Genomic DNA, 14717 nt, shown 5'->3' on the forward strand with positions numbered 1-14717 from the left:
GATTAGAACCCCTACCTATCTAGTTATTTGTACTATAGTGTTACGCAGTCATCGCATGCACTACAGAGCTTATAAGGGTGACTGGTGTCCAATGGTACTTCTAAGGTGAATGGAAGCAGCAGATCGTGTGAAGTAGGGCAGTTTGAAGTGTACTGAATGGGAAGAGTCTCCTAATACTTAGACTTATGGACACACACACACACACACACACACACACACACACACACACACACACACACACACACACACACACAGGCAGGTGAAGTGATATTATAAACCCAACCTCAGTACTGTTACACAATGGGGCTCACCTTTTATGCTGGCACATGCAACTGTTTACAACTGGTATGCCACTGTCAACAGCAGGACATCACTGTACAACTGGTATGCCACTGTCCGCAGTAGGACATCACTATATGCCATTCAGGGTATCCATGTGTGTGACTCATTCTGTCTGTGTCCCCCTGTGTCTCTCTCTCTATAACTGTCTGTATCTCACTTCCCCACATCTATGTGTGTGTGCATGCTTGAAATATGTTGTTGTCTTTTGTCCATATATATGTGTGTATCTCACACAGCAGCTGTAGATATATCACATATGGGCCACCTACTGCTAGCTGAGGGTAATCCTGTCTAATATGTGTGTATGAAGACTGTTGAGGTATACATTGCTGTCTGTATGCATGGACATATATACACAATACAGTCATATATTCCGATGTGGGTTCCAACATGTCCTGTGATTCTCTTAAGTGTAGGAGCATGCCCAGTGTGACCTTCTATAGAGTTTGACTCCATTCCAGAAATAGGTGTACTCCAGTCCAGGGTTTTGTGTGCTACAGACATACCTCTCGGGACTGCACAGGACTTTCTTCAGGGTACTGGGTTTGTTTAGCAAACATTTTCTGACATATCTGTAGTCTGAAACTGCAATGTATTGTGTCATTACCTAGTGCCAGACATCCTTAGATCATCACAGTACCAGAGGAATACTAGTTGTATGATGCATAGACCAATATTATGAGGGCAGCTATGTAAAATCTTGCCCAACAAGGCCATTTGTGAGGTGTGGCTACATCCAGTTTAGTAATGACACACAGCTGTGTAAACAGTCCAGCAACCTGGTGATATACTGGCTGGGGATCTCATTCTTGTATGGTATCTTTCTAACCTGTCATATCCTTGTGTGGGCATACCTCTCACCTATACATTTTCTGGCAGGTTGTCCAGGTGTTTGGCTAGAGGTTTCATCCTTTCTATGTAAACTTGTGTTTTTAAGGCAAGTTAGTTACATATAATTGAAGTGTGATGTTACAAAATAATGCAGACATTACCGTTTCAGAATACATAACCTTCAAACAATTCCCACTACTGCAAATCCCTCACCCTACCAAGTTTCTCAGTATGTAAGGGTGATATTTACAACACATGCCTATCACTGTGCCTTTGTTCCACTTTTATTTCTGCCCTTGCCCAGACATCTTGCTGTCAGAGGTTGGGAGTTATGGTTGTGGGTACAGAGTGCATTCGACTGTGCAAGCATGTCCATTGTTTGTAAAAGCAAACATAAGAAAAAGGATTATTGAGAATGACCACTGGCAATAGTACCACACAGCACTTATATTCAGAAAAGCATTGGCACCTCTGCTACACATCCTTCAAGATGTCAGTAATATGTTTAGCATATTCCACATAGCACTAGTACTTCCAGGTATGTCAGTGGCAGAGCAGTGGGTGTCACTGACATGCATAACAGTTGGCACTGCAGTTATCTGCACATGGCCCTGTGAAAGCCAGTACTGTACCTAGGGTAGTACAAGATGACTGCCAGGAGAACGTGCTGGCCAGATCCAGACAGTATTAACCACACATACACATAGCTCGTTGACCCCTGCATATTGTGGACAGACAACATGTTTTCATGTGTATTGGTACAGCTCTGCCAATGTGTGCTATGCTGTTATTTCCCTGCAAACATACATGTTACTGCATTTGTGTGGGTATATGGGGGGCACACCTGTCAACTGTACACATTTGCACAGACTGTACTAATATTTGCTTTACATTTTGGTTCCATTTACCATACTATTGTGCCCTCTCTTGGGGACTACAAGTATATTAATAAAGAGCCCAGGTCAGATTGTACTGGCATACATTTGAGTTTCAGATTTCTTATCCTTCACAGCCTTACTGCAACTGCGGGTCCTGCTGTGCTATCACTGTGTGAGTCTGTAGGGGGTTAATTCAACATTGCTGCCATTTGTGTGCCTTTACCAGACATTTCTCTGTGGTTTTCTACAGCTGACTTGCTGTGAGGGTGTGAGGGGTGGTTATGGGACCCCACCCTGACATCCATGCCTGTGCCCTATTACCCCCAGTTACTTGTCCCCACACATATACTACTGTGGGATTTGCCACCTTGGGTACTACTGTATAGTGTGTGGAGGCCAGTTTTGGCCAAACATTTCCTGGTGTCCCACATAGCTGTCATTTGTGTGCTGCTATCCCAGTAGGCCACCCCATTCCCTTGCATGCATGCAGCATTACCATAGATATGCTAGCAAAACATACTAATCTATTCCTTTACTGTTAAGCAGACTGGCTTACCTTGTGCTTGCGGCAGTTGTGAGGAGAGTGCTTGAGGTCCGTCTATGTTGGATGCACACAGTACACTGCCTATACATGGTAGGTTACAGGTAATGTGATGTCTGTGTCATCCATTTTACTGTGTGCAAGTGAGATAGAGGTGTCAGTCCCTGGGGTCCCTGCAGTGTCAGTGTGTGTGCTCTGCATTGCCTCTATGCCAAGGCCTGGGCATACTGGGAACACCTCAGTCTGCCTACAGGAGCAGGTTCAGGTGAGTCCCTCTGTGCCTGTGGGGACCTTGGCAATGGTGGTGGACTGTGTGGCCCTGCCCTGTGTTGTTCCTGCTGCATCTGTTTCCACAGAATCATGCTGTGCAACATGGAACAAACTATGAACATGTGTGCACATGTGGCTGGAGAGTACTGCAAGGCTCCACCAGATATGTTAAGGCAGCGGAACTGTGACTTGAGCATCCCAAACACATGATCTATAATGATCCTGGTTTGTGCGTGTGCCTCAGTATGGTGATCTTGTGTGGGTGTGTGTGCATTTCTGATAGGTGTCATCATCTACAGTGCCAATGCAGAGCCAGCATCCCCTACCATATGGCCATACGGGATGCCCCCACTGGCAAATGCCTGGTACAGCTGTGATGAATGCCAGATGTGGGAGTTGTAATAGCTTCCAGGGCTGCCAGCACATACATTCATGATAATGCCCTGGGCATTGCACATGACCTGGCAGTTGATGGAGGGGAATCACTTGCAGTTTATGTAGACCCTATCCTGTTCACCAGATGGTGCTTTGATGTGGATGTGTGTGCAGTCTATGCCACCCAGTACCTCCGGGTATTCTGGTACATGGTGGAAGAGACACATATTGCTGGTCCACTCCTCACGGGTGTTGGGGAAGTAAATGTGCTCACCGGCATGTGGTAGCATGGCATCCAGGAACTGGTGGAGTACCCTGGATGCAAATTCCTGTGAGACCCCCATGATGTCCCCAGTAGGTCTTTGGATAGTACATGTAGCTAGAATTCTTAAGGCAACACATACCTTGGTATCCACTGGAATGGGTTCCTCTGTTGGTTACATACCTTGGTATCCACTGGGATGGGTTCCCCTCTGTTGGTTCTAGGTCTGAGTTGAGGCCAGCACAGCTTGGTGATTTGCTGAAGTATGTCTCTGTCCACCCTGTAGCACTCTACTATCTCCAGATCATGTAGCCCCTGGTAGGTTACCCTGGGTCTGAACACTCTTCTCCTCCTCCTTGGTTTGTGACGGTTGTTAGCATTATCCTCCTCACCACCCTCAGCCTCTAGCACATACTGATGGATCAAAGCAATGGCAGCCCCTAACATTTTTCCAGTTAACATTCCCCCACATGTGTACACCAATGGTGCAGAGTTTGTTGGAAAAAACAGACTGTAAGGTGTTTCCATAGTTTATATCATTGTGCTGCAGATGCTGCCTGTATGATTGGCTGACTTTGATGCATTCCACCTGTCAGCTATGTAATTTGTACTGGATTGCTTTTATTCTGCTATTTTTCCTTTTTTTTTTTCTTTTTCCCATTTCCTCCCCGTTTAAGCCCTGAGGCATGCCGTGCAAGCCTGGTTCCCAAATGTAAATAGCCCTGCTATTTCCGTTTTTTATTTTAGACTGGGTGCGCACCATGCAAACCCATTTAACTTATGTAAACAGTAGGAATGGCTCTCCCCTGGGTGCAAACATGCTCCTCAGTTCATGAAATAAGACAATGCAGCCTGAGGCACACCCCTTGATTAGCTGTGCTTAGTTAAGCTTATCTCTGTGTCCTAGGGCTCCAGTGTGCTTACAACATGCCTTACACACCCCTTTTCATGTCTGTTGCTCCTCCTAGTTACACCATCTTGCTAGAGCACTTACACGGTTAGGTGCAGTTTGGGACTTAAAAGATTTCTGTGATTCAGTAAATTTCCCCTCATTTGCATACCCCACTGCCTTAGTCCATAGTTACTGCACTTACACAGAGCCTTTCCCCTTGACAACCGCTGTTTACTGGTATTGTTTTAATTCTGCATGCCATAGACTATAACGGCAAAATGCAGATTTCCCTTAAAATTGAGTTTTCACCTTTTTCTTCTTATTTTCCACCCGATCCTGTTAGCGTGCCGCTGCCCTATGCTTAAATGGCCAAGACTGGTCAAAAAAAGTTTGATTTTTATAAAAAATAAACAGTTTTCCATGCCAATGGCCATATATTTGGCCATTGGCATGCCTAACCACTGTAATACATGCTTTTTTGAGAGCTGTCATGCCTCAGTTTTATTATTTGCAGAAATGTATTCGGTTAGTAACTGAATACATTTCTGTAAATAACATTGTTCCTGCACAGATACATGGCTGCTTGGTGAATCACTAATTCACCTCATTTGCATAGTTTTCACCAGCAAATGAGGTAATTAGCATTCTACAGCTGTATCCGTGCAGGAACAGTGTAGGCATGCTCGTGCACATCAGATCAGCTGTTTGCTAGATCAGTCGGCGGCCATATTCTGTGCAGGAATGGCTACACTGTTCCTGCACAGAAAAATCAGTTTCCTGAATCCCAGGGCTAATTTATCTACCTACAAGTCTAAACTCTAACTTAGATTGGGGATGTTTTATTTTGATCTTTTTGTTTTTCACTTTATCAAACTGATAAGTACTGACCCTTGAGGAATCACTTTCTAACTAGAAGGTGGACTTGTGCTGTTATTAAAATTTGGAATGCTCTGTCATACATTTAGCTATTGAATCAGTTTAATCCAGTGTTTCCTAGGCATAGATTCTGAATTCTGAAGTAACCAAAGTCTAATCTACTGGCTCAAATGATATTTTGGATCTAAAATATGTACTGTGGTTGTTCTGTTTTGTCTTTAAGTCTCAGAATAGCGCTGGTTAGTGGCACAATGAAACTGCACATGTACTGTGGTTTCTTCTAAAATCATACTGCTGAGTATGTAAAAGGCCGCAGAGTCAATGTGACTTTTAATTTGCATGAATACAGCTTTTCCAGGGTTATGGACATTAAAGATGGAAAGACATAGGTCTAAAGAAGCTTGTTGTACATATTGTTTTTGAGAAAAGGAATAATGCTGGCAGTTTTCAATTATTCAGGAAAATGACAGATGGGATAGTGATTTGTGACAGAATGTTTGTGAAAAAAGTCATCATAGCCTTTATGAATTTAGGGAATAGCTCATCAGACCCTGCCTGGTAAAAATGTGTACCTGCCATATCCTTTTATTTACAATGGAAGAGGATACCTGTGTAAAGTAAAAGTCATCAGGGAATCCAAAAAGTCTTCCTGTTCTTCATTTTCTAGTACACTTTTTTACAGTATCCACACAACACAGTGACTGTATAAAGTGTGAATCGAAGTGTTCTGACAACGTTTTACATTCGACCACTTCTTGCTCTTTTTCAGTATGTATTTCATACATTTTTTCCTTTTCCAGCCAAGTTATTAATCTCCCTCCATAAAGTTCTCGAGTTTTCACCGGCTTTGGCATTGCTGGTATTATTTGCAATCGTTCTTTATGTTGCAGGAGTGTTATGCTGTCATTAGGACAACAGCTGCCTTTGTTTTTCTTACAGGTAGGTTCTCTTGCTGAGTGCCTGTTTGACAACAGGTGTGATTGATCCATGGTGCAGGTGTTCCTTTAACACTTTTTGATCTAACAGTATAAATATTTATTGCAGAGGAAGTAACATGTTGAGATGGTGCTCAGGGCGGTGGCTTTACTTTAATGAGCTGTAGCCAGAGTTCTCCAGAGCTGCCCGTGTTGTTTCACTTATAGCAATGCGTACTTGATTAATTTTCCTGATGGTTTGCACTCCTGCTACTTAATTCCTGGTGGAGAAGGGTAATTTAGCTTGTCTTGAGAACTCAGGAACGCAGCGACTTTTCATTCTGAAAGCATACGTGCTGCTGCATCTTTTTTCCGCCAGATGCTCTCACCCTCACTACTGTGTTCTTAAGATTTATGTGTCCATCCCTTTTAATAATTAAACTTCAACCGACCTTCCATTCCTGCCACTCGTACAGCTACTAGTTGCTCACTCCAAACTGGAAATGGACTTGCTTGCTTATACATTAATTAACCATTAATGCTGGACACTTGAAGAAGCACTACGGGTTTATTTATTACAAATAGATGTTCCTTGCTTAAGAATTAATACAAGGATCTAATGGACTACAACTGAAGCTGCTGCTGTCAAGTCAAGCAGTTGTCTGAGAATTTATTATGGTGTAACAGTCCATACTGTCAATTGAATTATACAAACAGGCTATAAATGGGAAATAAATCAAACGAGATGTCTGTTGAAATCCTTAGAACCATAACTGTGTACCCCAGAATTGCAAAGCTGCAAGGGTGAATGTGAAGGAATAAATATTAAATCTGAAACTGCAGTATATCAAAGGATTCTCCCAGTGTTGACTTACAGTGGTCTTTGATCTATAATTTATTTCATTTTTAATATTTGTTTACCAGGAAAGCCAACTTGAACCGAGCCAATTAGCAGAGGCCCAGGGAGAAATACTCCAGACACATCTTTGTAACATGGGAGGATTTCACACAAATACAGGGACTACATGCAGATTCCACACAGAGGGCACCCCAGCCACCAATTGAACCAGAGACCCTCTTGCTGTAAGGTGACAAAGCAAACCGCTACACCACTGCACTGTCCAATAAATAACATATATAAATATATATATATATATATATATATATATATATATATATATATATATATATACATATAAATAAATAGGTAAAAGCAGCAAGAGCATAGGGGACATCGCCTCATATATCAAGGGTGTAAAGGGGCTCCTTACAAAAATGCTTAAAAGTTAACAGGAAGTTTCATAATTCCCACTGCTCTTTTTCTGTGAAATTGCACTTTCATTTTCAGAGTGTTAGGAACTGGAGTATTGGGTCTCATTCTCCTCATAAAACAGCAGTCAGCATACCAGGAAAAGCATGGGTTAAGAAGTTAATAACTGGTTGTGGCAAGTGATGAGGGGAAAGACTCAACCCCGATAACAGGATTGGAGAGGCTTAGCAAAGAGACCCACTGTTTTTTCAGGGTAGGCCCCCATCTTAACCCAGGAGTGACAGTGACACTCAAAGCTGAGTATAACAGCTACATCACCATAGTGGAAGTTTTTAAAATAAGATGGGAGGGTGGAGTGCCACAGAAGCAGAAAGAGGGATGAGTATTTAGGCACTAGGCATCTAGAGAAAAGGGATACAGAGCATAGCAAAGGAAAATACAAGGGATATTTGAAGCATAGCTGCTTGCATTTCATGGGCTCAGGGTAGAAAGATAAAGGAAAAATTATATATATATATATATATATATATATATATATATATAAATATATGTATATACATATGTACACACATAAAAAAAAAGCTTAAACAGTTCATTGTCAACTTAAAATCAAGTACAAATAAATAAAAGAAAATGTGCCATTAGAAATATGGATTTTTCTGGCTCTGTGGGGCATATGATTGGAGCTCTGGCTGCAAACCAAATGGTCTGAGATAAACAAGCAATTCAGATGCTGGAGGAATTGAATGGGGAAATAGAATGAGCGGTATATGTCAGCTGATCCTTCATGGGGGTGAGAAGATGGAGGCAATCCTGGTCAGGGCAACAGCACCTCTCACAGACAGATGGGAGAACAGCATGAAGAACATAAACACGATTATCTGCTTACTTCCTTTCAAGCTGCACAACGTGTCAGTCCCCAAGGAAGTATAGCTTCCTGAGAAGAGTGTGTACAGATGTGCACACATCCTACCACAAGATGGAGGACATTACAGGGCCCTTGCATCCATAACTGAACACATCAATCACGGGGGGGGGGGGGGGTGTAAGTTAGTGTGTTATTAAAAAAAATGATGGGTGCCTGGATGACGGCCTCCTGTGGTCAGTTCTCACTCCCAAGAAAGTGATAAGAAATTACCTTAATAGATTGTAAGAAGGCTGACAGCTGGTAAGAAGGCTGACAGCTGGCAAGTAGTGGAAGATAAGCAAATAAAAATGTAGTTTATTAAAAAGAAGAACCCAAAAAGAAAATCTCTGTCACACTGGTTTTCCATTCCAAGAGCCACCATTTGTCCCTACCATCAGCATCTCTTATTCATTAGATAACATGCAAAACTTTATAAACCACATCATAAATAGAATTTCTGTAAGTTAAGCAGACATCTTGCGTTTCACATATGTCCCGATAAAGCCCCAGACACCACCCTGCAGGAATTAGAAGTAATCCCCCATTTATATATTTCACCTCATATGCTACATTTTCTTAGGCAATGTGTTTCAAATAGTTCATTTTCCATCCATGAGTAATAAATATACAAACACACTTTTCATCCAAAAAGCAGGTGAATAATAATTCCTTCCTCATATGAGCACTCATGCATAGTACATATCCTTCATCCTGTTGTCTGCATTTGATAAGATATTTTAACAGAATCCTTTTAGGAACAGCCATCCAGTTTATATATCACATATATATAAAATGGAAAGACACCCTCATTCACCATTTCTTTCGTACTTTTTCTTGCTTCCCTAAATTTCTCAGTCCATGGCACCAAAATATAAGTACTCCAATACTCTTTCATAAAGCTTTTACCTATCATATTCTATCACTTTGCAAATGTAATCTTCGATACCTCAATCTTCACCCGCTGTTCCCTCAGCCAACCTTTGTATAACTGCATCTTGCACACTGTGTTCCTTACACCACCTAAGACTATCACGGTTCATAGATGGTAGTCTGGTAATCCCCTAGGGGCACACATTGCCTGTTATCCCAAATGGTATGATAGGGGTGCCTGGTATGCATTGGGGCACCAGATGCTCCTACGCTTAGGACTTAGCTGACATTCATGTACCCTGAATAATATAGTTTCATAGTTTGGTGATTACCTGTGCTTGGGACAAAATGGTCAAATTAGAACACAGACTTCAAGGGAGAAAAAGTAAAAACATGTTGACTTACCCATAAATCGAGAGACTTCTTAACTGTAGATATAGATGATGGACATGTAATAGACATAGGGAGGTTGTTCCAATATTTAGCCAGTGATATGGTGATGTGTCTTCATTACCTGACAGTATTATACCTTTAAATTGTATATATCACACTGATAATATATACATTTCTGTGCTGCCTGCAAGTTCAAGTCCATCAGGTATAACCCAGGATAACCCTAAGCACATTGCTGACGTCTTTAGCAACTACTTCACTGAAGCTATTCAAACTCTAGCAAATACACTACCCCCTGTTAGCACTAACCTATCAATAAGTATAAATAGCCCAGCTCCTTCATTTCATCTGCAACCAGTACCAACATCCCTCATCTGCTCCCTCCTGCAAAAACTCAAACCTTGTACCCCTTCAGCTGACCGTCTACCAGGTGAATACCTACAAATTGCATCTAAAGCCATTGCCTAGCCTATATCCATCCTTATAAATAGAACAATTACTGAAGGCACAATCTCCACCATCTGGAAAATTTCACACATCATCCCTCTGCACAAGGGTGGTTCCTCTACAGAGATTTCTAACTTCCGACCAATAGTCTTAATCTCTCCAATAGCAAAAATAATGGAAAAATGTATCCACCGACAGCTATTCACCCACCTTCTCTCTAATAACTTAACTGTCAGCATGGCTTTAGACCTCACCATAGTACAACCACTGCCTTACTATCCTTTTCTGACTGTATTAACAAACATCGTAATAATAACTCTCTTTCATCTGCACTATTTATTGACCTGTCAAAAGCCTTCGACATGGTTAACCATCACCTACTTATTGATATACTAAAATCCCTATCTCTTGACCCACAGGCAATACTTTGGTTTAAATCATACTTAGATAACAGACATTAAGCTGTTCTCTGGGATAATAATTTATCCACACCCCTTCCTGTCAACATTGGAGTGCCCCAAGGTTCCATATTAGGCCTTCTTCTCTTTTCAATCTTTATTAATGATCTTAACTCTAAAATTCCACAAGCCACCTGCATACACTATGCGGATGATTCAACTTTAATATGCTCTGCCAACTGTTTCCTCACTCCAGACCCTCACCCAAACTGTATTTCATACTGTTGAAAATTGGTTCATGAGTCATTGCCTCCTCCTTAACCCCCAAAAAACTAAATTATTGCTCTTTACTCCTAACCAAAGGTCTCCACAATGTCACTTCACAGTAACTTCTAACAATGGTACTACCATATCTCCAGACACTACAACCCGACTCTTAGGTATTACAATAGACCACAGCCTTAGCTATGATGATCATAGTAATACTACTATAAAATCAGTCAACAGAAAACTAGGATCCATTTATAGAATCAAACCCTTCCTCACACCACTAGCTAGAACTACCATTGCCCAAACCCACCGTATCTCTACCCTGTTTTATGCCTCTGCCATTTATACTAACCTATCTAAAAACAACCTTAGCAAACTTGCAACCAGCTATAATAACATTGCCAGATTTGCCACTGGCTCCCCTTTTAGAACCCATCACTGTCACAACCTTAAAAAGCTAGGATGGGTAGAACTACAGAACCAACTACTTTCTCAACAACTGACTATTACCTAAAAGACAAATCAGTTCAAACCACTGCAAATACGAAACCACGGACTGCCAATATGCTGTAGAGAAGACTTTATTGGAGACTTAGCGCTTTCACCAAACAAACTGTGGCATCATCAGAGTCAGTGGTTTGAACTGGTTTGTCAGTAATTCCTGGTTTTACCCTGGATTGGGTTTCGTTTTTGGTATCTGTATTACCTAAAAGATTCTCTACCACCCTAACAAGATTCCTATCCTCACTAGTATGGTTACCACATATAATAATCTGGCAACACTACACTCTGCTAATAAGCTTCTAGTCTCCACTACTAATTCTAACAACAAGGCTGGGGACTCACTATTCTCCATCACAGTGGGAAAAATCTGGAACCAGCTTCCTAAAGAATTATCATCACTTTCTTCCACACTACTCTTCAAAAAATATCTTAAAGAATATCTCAAAATACACTGGCTATGTCCCTGCTCTAACCCTGACTAAAGTCTATTTCCCTATCTCCCACTCCCTTTACCTCTCTGCTCTGTTGTTTTATTATGCATATCAATTGCAACTAAAACACTAATCACTTCCTAGCATTAAAGAGACTTCCTGTCTGAACTGTTTCATGACTTACTACTCTAAAAGAACTCACATCCTATTGTTTAATATAAAATAATGTAATGTAACTTCCTTCGATTATATACAATGTATTCTAAGATACTATTGCCTATATTGGAGCTTTTCTCCACAGGCCTCTACTGAATATGTACTGAATATGTGCTGTATGTAAGTATAAGATTGTATGCCTGTAACCATGCCTCTATTCTTGGTATTCTTTATCTTTTTATTATATGCTGTCCAATGTTTTTTCCAGGTAACTCTTACACAATTTTTGTTTTGTCTATTCTAAAATAATGTAACATTTGTCTATTGTATATACTGTATAGTATGATACTATTGCCTATGTTGGAGCTTTTCTCCCTGGGCCTCTACTGAAAATGAACATATTCCAGTTAGACCAGCCTGGTCAACAAATGTAAAATAAAATAAAATAAATAAAATAGTAAAAAGCTGACCTTATCACTGTCTAGTGCCCAATATGCTAAGCACAACCTTCATCTCATATGTGACTGTTCCAGACCTAGTAAAAAGCTGACCTTATCATTGTCTAGTGTCCAATATGCTAAGCACAACCTTCATCTCAAATGTGACTGAAATAAAAGGCCAAGATAATTTAATCTTTCATAATAAGACATTCCTTTGCTGGCTGGAATTCTTTTTAGCAGATTTTATTTGAATGTACTCCAAGGCTAACAACTTCCAATTACAGTATGATCGGGAAGGGAATTATAGTCAGTGATGGATCTAATATAAGAAATGTACACACTTATAAGTACGACAGGTAATATTGTACTCCTTTATTTATATAAAAGGCCCACCATTTTCATTTTCTTATTCCTAGTTAAATCAACATAACTTCTGAAACACATATTCAAATCTAGTATCTCTAGGTCTTTAATATAGTCAACAACAGACACCTGCTTAGTAGCCAGTACAAAGTGGCTAGTAACTTGCTCATAGATGAGATACATCACCTTACATTTGTTACAATTCAGGTCTAAACCTCTAATATTTGTCCACTACATAATGAAAGCTAACTAGTTATTTAGGAAAGAAGTTTTCTCCTCACATATTATTACAGCACAATTGTTTACATCATCTGCATATTTTGCAATCCAGTGTTTAGACAAGGAAGAGAAAATAAGATAGAATAAAATAGATCCAAAGACAGATCCATGGGGTACGCTGGAAAGAAAAGGACTCAGCTTTTAGGTATAGCAATGAAGAAGGACATGCTGCATTCTACATGTTAAGCAAGAAAGAATCCAATTAACCAGGCAAGGATTAACATCTTGACCAACAAGACTTTCCATAATAACACCATGTGTATGCTATCGGAAGCTTTAGCTAGATCTAAATATATAACAAAAATATAAAGTCCCAAGTACACAGCTAAATGTGTAGGTTCATAAAATTGTACTTGGCATAATAAAGGGGTGCAGCTTCTCAAAAGGTCACGCTATGTGCCATCATAGGTTCACAGGTTCATAGGATGATACTAGGCTATTGGCCTGGAGGCCTTATAAGCCTAGCCAAGAATTTTACCCATGTTCCCACAAAGTCAGCATCTGTTTTCCCTGCCCAGAAGAGAAACAGGTGGGATCCTAGGGGTATAGTTTCTGTTTCCCATACAGTTGTTCAGGTTCCTCTTAAAGAGGGTTAGTGAGGTACTCTGCTTGGCATAGAGAGGGAGTCTATTCCATAGATGGGGGAGTTGTTGGAACACAAATCTATCCCACCAAGTTCTATTAATGTCACAGACCAGGTTGTGGTCTTGTGTGTGGGTTGCATGAGTGGAGTTTGACTTACAGATATGCAGCAACTCCATCAAGGCTGGGTCTGATACAGCCTTGTATGCTAGACAAAGGTCACCTTTGAGCAGTCTGTACAAGACTGAGTAGAGGGACAGGACTTTTAACTTATTTGTATAGGATAGGTGTTTGAGACACTGAATTTTCCTGCTCAGTAATGTATCTGTACCAGTTCTGAAGAAGATATAAAATAAATCTGAACCCCTAGTACCAACTAAAATTTATTAAAGCAGTTGCAAAAATTGATGCAAGACTGCTTGGTCTTATCACAACAGCTCTTTATATATATTGGGACAGTACTAGCTAACTTAAAATAAGAGGGGATAAACCAGTATTTCAGAATAGTACTAAACAAGATACCAAGTGGTAAAACAAAAGAATCACACAAATAATGAATGGCAAATTATCAGATTCCATAGCACAACTTCTGTTCTTGAGCAATAACAGGGCCGTATCCATTATAATTATTGGGTAGGTGGGGAGGGGTACTTGGACAGTCATCAGTTCATTATCAGTGTTATGTCTAGCAGAAAGAGGGTTGCTAAAATATTGATTAAACACATGAACCAGTTTACCAGAATTACTGACAACCACGTCATCTTTTGCTGTAAGAACAATGCAGGGATTGCTCGTGTGTGTGTTTGCGTTTGTGTGTGTGTGTATGTGTGTTTTGATAATTCACATATTTAAAAAAGAACTTTTTATTATTTTTGTTCTTAGCTAGGTGTTTTTCATATTACATTTACAAACTACATTAACAACATGCTAAGGACATCCTGAGGTTGTGGCAAGGCCATACTGGAGTGCTTCACAAAGCATTTCAAGGCAAAAGACGCAGGCATTAAAGAGGCCAATTACGTGTTCGATGACACTGGGTTTATGCATAAGCAGTGTTATTCTGTAGTTTGGCAATGCTGTGCGGGTTCCATACAGATGTTATTAGCCACGGCCTAATAGGTGATGGAGTCACCTATGGTGTGAACGCATCTGTGAAACACACACACACACACACACACACACACACACACACACACACACACACACACACACACACACACACACAC

General features: G+C 40.6%; 1 protein-coding gene across 1 annotated transcript in view; it reads right to left on the reverse strand.

The window, feature by feature from the left end:
• LOC122799546 (glutathione S-transferase theta-1-like) overlaps nucleotides 1-14717 on the reverse strand; it is a 247628-nt gene that overhangs the window by 205116 nt on the left and 27795 nt on the right. The gene's annotated exons all lie outside the window — the stretch shown is intronic.

The sequence above is a fragment of the Protopterus annectens genome, chromosome 4.part0 (genome assembly GCF_019279795.1).
Source record: "Protopterus annectens isolate FY-2018-M chromosome 4.part0, PAN1.0, whole genome shotgun sequence".
Lineage (NCBI taxonomy): Eukaryota > Metazoa > Chordata > Ceratodontiformes > Protopteridae > Protopterus > Protopterus annectens.